Here is a 6,000-nt window from a genome sequence, read left to right on the forward strand (position 1 = left end):
TGGCGCAGTCCCCTGGGAACATGCAGCCTTGTGGCTGACCAGCTAACCTTTCTGAGTGGGTTTACACATTGCGGTCTTTGCTCTCCCTGAGAACAGGGTCAATAGGGCTGTCAGCAGCCCCTGAAGGCTCCTCAGGTCCAAGTTGGACAGGATCCCTGTCCATGTGTGGTCTCTCCCCTCATCTGGACCACGCACCCTCTGAGTGGTCCATCCAAACCCAGACACGCCATTTGGGCCTCACCTCTGGGGGCTCACGGTGTCGCCTAGCCTCTCCTGGAGGCAGCACCATAGATCTGCCAGCTCTGAGCACCCCCGCCCCCCACCAGCTGCATCTCTGTACCTCCCAAGAGGGAGTGCTGCTAAAATACACTTTTTCTGGGCCCCAGCCTGGATGACTCAATTAAATTCCTAGGGGTGACAGTCTAGGACTTGTACTTTGGAAAAAAAAAAAAAGGAAAGAAAACACACTTTCTTTGCCTGATTCAAAACAATGTAAGGAGAATTGTGCAGAGTATAAATAAAACAAGATGGGCATGAATTGAGTTGATCATTGATGTGGGGATATGAATGTTCATTACAAATCCTGTCTCCTTCTGTAACAAGCCTGAGGGAAAATATTAACAATGTTTCACATAAGGAAAAACATTTAAATGCTCTCCCAGGAGATTTCCTCTGCAGCCAGATTGAGAACCCCGAAAGTGAGCCCCGTGGGCTTCACCGGGACTGAGAACCCCAAAAGTGAGCCCCATGGGCTTCACCGGGACTGAGCCGGCTTGCTCGAGATGCAGACGGACCCAGCATGCTAGTGCCCCCAGGGCAGCAGCCTGCCGCCAGCCTGCCCCGTTCCTTCTCAACAGACTCCAGTCAGATCCAGGTAACAGCCCGTGAGACAGATCCGTCTCCGCTGTAGCTCAGAAGGCCTGCAGGGCCAGATGCAGCTGGTCAGTCATACAGCAAGCAGAGGAGGGCCTGGGGCGCACCCAACCTGCAGGCCAAGCCGAGGTCCTGTGGGGTGGGACGCTCCTCCCTGGGACCCCTTCAGGAAGACCCGAGCGACAGCCTGCTGCCGGCGGTGCCCCTGGGCCGCTGGGCACAAGTGGCCTTGTGACCAGGGCGGTGGCCTCCCAGGAGATAGGCACAAGGTGGTCAGGTGGGGAAACCGTGCCGAGGACACACCCCAGCCGCACCCACGCCGCCCCAAGCCCTGGGGATCGCCCCGGCCTCTTTCAGCCAAACGCCTGGGAAGTGGGTCAGCCGGGGCAGGCCTATCCCGGGAGCACAGGGCAAGGTTCTTCAGTTGAGGTCTGGGGACCCGGCGGCCGGCGGGCGGGCCAGCAGTGAGTCAGGAGGACACAGCGCCCGGGGGAGGCTGGAGGCCACTTCCCCGCGTCCTACCGCCTTTAGGGGAAGCGCGCCCCAATTAGCACCTGGGCCTTCGCGGAAGCGCTGCGGGCCACACCCGGGAGCCTGGCCTTCCCCGGCCCGACAGAGGCCACCCAGCGCTGGCGTCACAGGGCGTGGGGAGACCTGGACCCACTGGCCCGGCTGAGTGTCCTGGAAGGCAGGGCCCGGGCGGTCAGGGCCGCGGAGGAGAGGCTGCGGGGAGCAGAGCCGCAGGCAAAGAGGGCGGGGGGCGGGGCGAGGGACCCCGGGCTTCCGGGCGGAGGCCAACTTCCGGCGCTCTCGCTGGACTAGCGGCCAACTTCCGGCGCTCCACCTGGCCTCGCCGAGACCCGCGGAGGCCCGCGGAGTTCCGCCCTGGGCCCTGGCCCCGGTGTTCCCCTCAGCTGCCGCCGCTTTCCTCGTGCTCCACACTCAGCAGTCCCGCCCGCCCCTCTCCCAGCCCCTGACCCTCACACAGCTGGACGTGACCCGGGGCAGGTCACACAGCTCCACAGGAGGAAGCCTCAACTTCCTCCTCCATAGACGGGGCGCTAACTCCTGTGGTGGCCATCGCTGCAGCCCGGGGCCCTCTGCAGCAGATGCAGGTTGTAAAGAAGACCTCTGCACACGGACCGGCTCTTCAGGATTTAGTCTGCTCAAGGCAAACGCAGGCCACAGGATAGCACATACAGAGCGACTCCGTTTGAGTTTCAGCACGCCCACAGGCACAACACTCAGATTGTGCATTTATATAAGCACGAGCTTGTGTTAAGTTGACCAGAAAAGTTCGGTCGGGTTTTTCTGTAACATCTTCTGAAAAAACCAAAAGAACTTTTTGGCCACCTCAATATACAAGTAAGGGATGAGAGGCGTGTGGCTGCTCAGTCATGTCCAACTGTTTGCAACCCCATGGACTGTATCCCCCCAGGCTCCTCTGTCCGTGGTATGTTCCTGGCAAGAACACTGGAGTCGGTTGCCATTTCCTCCTCCAGGGGATCTTCCCGACCCAGTGATCGAACCCAAGTCTGCCGCGTTTCTTGCACTGGCAAGTGGATTCTTTGCCACCTGGGAAGCCACGTCTGCCAAAGTGGACGCCGAAACTAAGCAGCGAATATGCCGGGAGTCAGGGGCTTGATCAAGATGGACTTGGATTTTATTGGTAACACCTTGAATTTTATGACACTGCTCAAGAATTACTGTGTGATCTCAAATAAAAATGTAAATTGCACGCTTCTTGCAAAGGCGTGGGGAGAATTACACCCTGAGAGCCTAGCACAGCCCTGCCCGCCTAACCTGCTCCTCCTCAGCACCTGCGTTCCAGCAACCGGCCCGGAGCCAGGCCATTTATTCACTCAACAAGCTGGTGCTGCTGCCTCCTCTGCTGCCTCGGCCTGGACTCTGGGTCAGAGGCGGTTCCAAAGTGGGCCTGGCGTGGCATGGAGAGTCTCCCAGCCCCAGGGGACATGGCAGGTGGACTTGATGCCCAGCCTCGCTTCCACATGTGTCTTCTAAATCTTTGGAGGTGCCAAAAAAAAAACAGCAATGGTTATTTTTCATGCCAAACACCCATGAATAAACATTTTCTTCCAAAGAGACAATGTGTGGGACTCCCTGGCCGTCCAGTGGTTAAGACACCAAGCTTCCACTGCAGGAGGAATGGGGTCAGTCCCTGGTCAGGGAACTAAGACCCTGAGTGCCTCTCAGCATGACCAAAAAGTAGAGAAAAAGAAAATTTGTCAGACCAAGATTGATTAGCCAAACAGTTAAACACAACAAAACTAAAGTTTTTTTCTGGAAAAACCCAAAAGAAGTTTTTGGCCAACTCAGTATATTAGTAAGGGATGGGATGTGTGTGTGCTCCGTCGTGTCCCAGCACCCAGAGCAGTGAAGTTACAGGACACAGGTGGCATGGAGAGCTCTGTCAAGTGCCTGTGACACCCCTGCAAGGTGTTCTGAACTTGAGACTCTTCTTGTTCTCTCCTGTTTAGTTGCTAAGTCGTGTCTGACTCTTGCAACCCCATGGACTGTAGCCCACCAGGCTCCTCTGTCCATGGGAATTCCCAGGCAAGAATACTGGAGTGGGCTGCCGTTTCCTCCTCCAGGGAATCTTCCCCACCCAGGGATCGAACCTGTGTCTCCTGATGGGCTGGCAGATCCTTTACCACTGAGCCACCGAAGATTCGGTTCTAGCAGAGGGCACCAGCATTGACTGCAGCGCACACCAGCGTTCCGCACTTGGCCCTTCCCCACCCCACCACTGACCACCAGCCCCATCTTGGCACCCCACCCCACTCCGAAACCCTTTCCCAGTCCCTCCTCTCAGCCCAAACCAGGCCCAGGCACCTCTAAACCAAATGTACCCATGATCCACCTGTCCCCAGGGCATGGTTGACAAACACAGAAGACCTGCTCTGCAGGGTCCTGGGGGCACAGCATCCAGACACAAGCCCAGCCTCCCAGGTTGCCCAGGGGCTCCGGGAGGTTCCCCAGATGTGGCCACCCTTGCCTGAAGGGTCACAGCTAGGCCTGAAAAAATGTGTGTCAGATTCAGTGGAATGCAGTCCCCAGGAGGGCACCAGGAAAAACGAGTTCCAGAGCTGGCCTCCCAGGAAGTCACACCTGCTGCCTGGTCACTGCTGGGCTCTGGGAGCTCCTGCTTCCTGAAGATGGACGGCAGCATCGTGTCCACAGGGTCAGGGCCTCGGGAGCCCAATGTGGGTGGGAAGCTAGGAGAGCTTTGGACATGCGGGCATCATCCCCCAAGCCTCGCCTCCGTGCCTGTAAGATGGGGCTGTGCTGTCCCCACCAGCAGCTCTGGTGAGACTGCCGGGGAATGGACGGAGGCGTCCTGTGAGCCTCAGGAGGGGATGGTCTGGGGTGAGGGAAGGGCTTCTCCCTAAAATCGGGGCCACAGAAAGTCAGCTCAGAGCTCCTCCGCATGACCCCTGCCTCCAGGCTCCCCAGAGAAGCCTCACGCACACGGCCCAGGATAAGTCTTCAGGTGCCCACATATGACAGAAGGGGGTCAGCCCACGCCCACCAGCTCCCAGTGACCCCCCAACCCCCGGGAAGCACCCAAGTGTCAGAGCAGCCCTGCCCCGTCCTCCCCCAGCCCCAGACCCGGCAGCAGGAAGCAGCTGGAGAAGCAAGATGGACAGTCACCCCGTGGGCCCCCAGCGGCCTGGGGACCGGGCCAGCATCTGCTGTGAGACCCCCTGCCTCACCTCCGCAGGGTTGTGAAGAAAATACCCTCGCTTTGGTCAGCTTTTGGTTGGGAGGGTCCCTGTGCAGACCTTGTCTGTCTGCCAGCAAGCAGCCTTCCCCAGCTGTGTCCCAGAGGACAGTGACTAAAGCCTTTTTGTCATCCTGCTGCTGATCTGATGAATTGCAATGGGCAGCGTCACCTCCCCATTTGTGAACCGTGAACCGAGCTAATAACGCCACCCGCTCAGTGCTCACAGGTCTTTGTCATGAGTGTGTATCGCTTCGGTAATCAAAAATAACAACAGGGCACTTTAAAAACAATGAGGCAATAATCCCCCAGCCCAGCCAGCCTGGGCAGCCCCGGGAGGCCGCGTGGGGAGGGGCTTCCTGAGCTCCGGGTCATTCAGGATCCAGACGTCACACCCGAGCTGTCTGACCCCGGGACGGGGCAGGACAGGTCAGCTCCCCCGCCCCGCCCTCCATCCTCCGTCCGGGAGCGTTTCTACCCCTTTGTCACCAGCTGAGGCTGCGCAAGCGCTGCCTCCTGCTGGAAAGGACAGACAGACCCCGCTCCCAGCGCTGCCCTCAGCGGCCCTCGGGCGGTCCTCGAGGTCCGTGCACCGAGCCAGCTCCGGACTCCTGTCCCAGACCCACGTATGCAGAAATAGGAGAGCTTGCAGGGCTGGGACTAGGGAACGAGGCACCCAGGGCACCCCGTGGAAGGGGTGCCCACTCTAAGGGCCCATGATACTGCCCGAGGATTTAGGTAAATTTATTTATTTTATTAATTGAAGTAGAGTCTATTTAGAATGTGGTGTTAGTTTCAGGTATACAGCAAAGTGATTCAGTTATTCATCTGGTATATATATATATATTCTTTTTCAGATTCTTTTCCTTTGTAGGTTGTTACAAACTACTGAGTATAGTTCCCTTGGGTAAAATTTTTAAATGCCAAACCCGACTTACAAACTGCGATGCGGTTTAAAGTTTACATTTCCCTGAGTGTCCCCTGTCACTGGCTCTGAACCCTCTGACTTGATCTCATTGGAGCAGGTGCTACAGGCTTATGGTCCAGACCTCGGAAAGGTGGGCTCTGGGCGGGTGGGGCCCCCAACTACCATGACCCGCTCCCCGGCTCCACGCAGCCTGGACAGGGCACTCAGCCTGGGCCTGTGCTCTCTCAGCCAGGGTCCAGCGAAGGCCGCAGGCACCGAGCAGGTGGAGCTCTGCCCGGGACCTCCTGCGGCTGAGGTCACTCCTGCTCTCGGCCTCCCAGAGAGACAGTCCTGGTAATCACCCACTTCCTCCTCGTGCTCCGTGATTCACCTGCTCTCGGGTCATCATCACGCCTGACTCACCTTCAGCATCAGCTGAGCGAGGCCGGAAGACGATGGATGCCGTGGGGACCAGAGG

Source organism: Bos grunniens, chromosome 21, assembly GCF_055505025.1.
Source record: "Bos grunniens cultivar Pamir isolate PY7600 chromosome 21, Bosgru_T2T1.0, whole genome shotgun sequence".
In the NCBI taxonomy this organism is placed as follows: Eukaryota; Metazoa; Chordata; class Mammalia; order Artiodactyla; family Bovidae; genus Bos; species Bos grunniens.